Source organism: Epinephelus fuscoguttatus, linkage group LG22, assembly GCF_011397635.1.
Source record: "Epinephelus fuscoguttatus linkage group LG22, E.fuscoguttatus.final_Chr_v1".
Taxonomy (NCBI): Eukaryota; Metazoa; Chordata; class Actinopteri; order Perciformes; family Serranidae; genus Epinephelus; species Epinephelus fuscoguttatus.
This window is the reverse complement of record NC_064773.1, coordinates 25,847,464-25,849,526: the sequence shown is the minus strand read 5'-3', so window position 1 is coordinate 25,849,526 and position 2,063 is coordinate 25,847,464.

The following is a 2,063-nucleotide window of genomic DNA, read 5'->3' as shown; positions in this document are numbered from 1 at the left end:
TATAGTGGAACTTTTTCCATGTATGTATACTGAAATATGTGGGGAATAAATAAATAAAACGTTTCTGCCAAAATATCATATTTAGTTGAACCTACTTTGGGGCTAAAATCTCAGATAGCCTACAGGTGTAATTAAAAAAAAAAAAAAAATACTCAAACTTGCCCAGAAGTTGCTCTGTTGTCATGACGATTAATTAACAACTATCACGTGACTTAGGTATGAAATCATGTGATAACAACTGCCATTCATGTTGAACCCTGTTTTGAGATTTTCCTTTATTTACTTTGTTCAAGCTCCTATTTGGAAAGTCAAGAGCAGGCCAACACCTTACGGCTCAAAGCTTGAAAAACAAAGTTGACCTACATTATGAATATTTAAAAGTTGTCTGGATTTGTTTTATTCAGTCGCATTAAATGTTTTTGAATACTATGAAATACAGAGCAAGTTAGTGACATCAAATACAGTCATCAATACTGATCATTCAAATTGCAATTGAGTGAGAATGTATGCTTTGTGTACTGCCTGAACGTAACAATATGGGGTTTTTCATAACATCAGGTCCAAGGGCCATACAAAGAATGTCACAGTTTGGGATGTCAGACACAGCAGCTGTAAAACATCACGAGATACAATGGATCTTTAAAGGCTCTATCTGATTCTGTGGTTTTGTTGGCAGCATTGTCACCCCAAAATCCCTAATACAGTAAGTCTGTTGCAGGGGAGTCAAACATACTGCCCGGGGGCCAGCACCAGCCTCCAAAGGGTCCAATCTGGCCCACTGGATGTCTTTGCACACCTGATATTGCTGCAGTTGTGAAGGTGAAAAGGTGCAAGGTTTCCACAGCAAGTGAAACAGTCAGTAGCCCACTTTATATAACAGGTTTTAGAGGCTTACAGTTCACTGAGAAAACAATGAAAATCTATTGTGGTTGCATTTAAAGATTTGAGCATTTTGCAAATAATTAAGAATCTGTAACAGACTTCTATCTTAAAACCATATTGATGGAACCCTCTTGCTAAAGCGCTGCAAAAAAAATTTGATTTCTAAGTGGTTTGTAAAGCCGGGGATAAGGTAATTGCTTTCTTAATAGCTTCCACTTTAGTGTGGTGATGCCAGCATTACTACACAAGAGTGAAAGTGTATGGAAAAATGCACAAGGAGTTACAATGAGTAGTACACTGACTGAATGTGGAAAAACTGAGACATATTGTTGAAACTGCATCTCAGGCTTTCATTATTTGTTTTGTAAATGGATAAACATAAACAGAACAGAACTAAAAGAAAGGGGAAAAAATTGAGCTATTGTCATTTATAAGTTATTATGCAATGGTTTAACTGGTGCGGCCCACTGGAGTTCGAATTGGTCTGTTTGTGGCCCATGAACCAAAATTAGTTTGACACCCCTGGTATCAAGCACAAACAGGAGATGGACTCACTAAGCAGACTCACAGACTTAGATGAAAGTTCAGGGTTTTTAATCAGGCAAAGGGTAGTGAGTCACACAGGCAAAAAGAATGGTCACAAAAACGGTCAGAAACACACACACAGGAAACACTGGGGAAAAGCTAGAGCTCTTGCTCGAGGGTAGAGATGATCTGGCAACAAACAAGGGGAAGACAGGGACTTAAATAAACTAAGACAAGGGAGACAATGAGACAAAGGTGAAACACATTGAGACATAGGTTAAACACATTAGGGCGGGGCAAGGAATCACAACAGGGCATGGGATCTGAAGCAAGATGGCCGAATGGTTACCAAAATAAAACACAGGGATGACAAATGAACACCCACCTATCAGCCCAAAGGCCATTGCACTATAGGAGAGAACATCAACTTCCTTCTTGGTCACTTCCCCATCCACCTGGTAGTACATCCGCTTCATCAACTACCAAAAAGCCACTGTGTAGTGTTATTCATCAGTCGAGATTGTTTTGGTGTAAATTGCCAGGTGTTGGATATACTGGCTGTAAAGATGTTTCCCGTCTCTCCAGTATAAATGGAGATGGCATTCAGCTTGTGGTGCTCAAAGAGTCAAAAAAATACACGTGATAAACTCAACAGC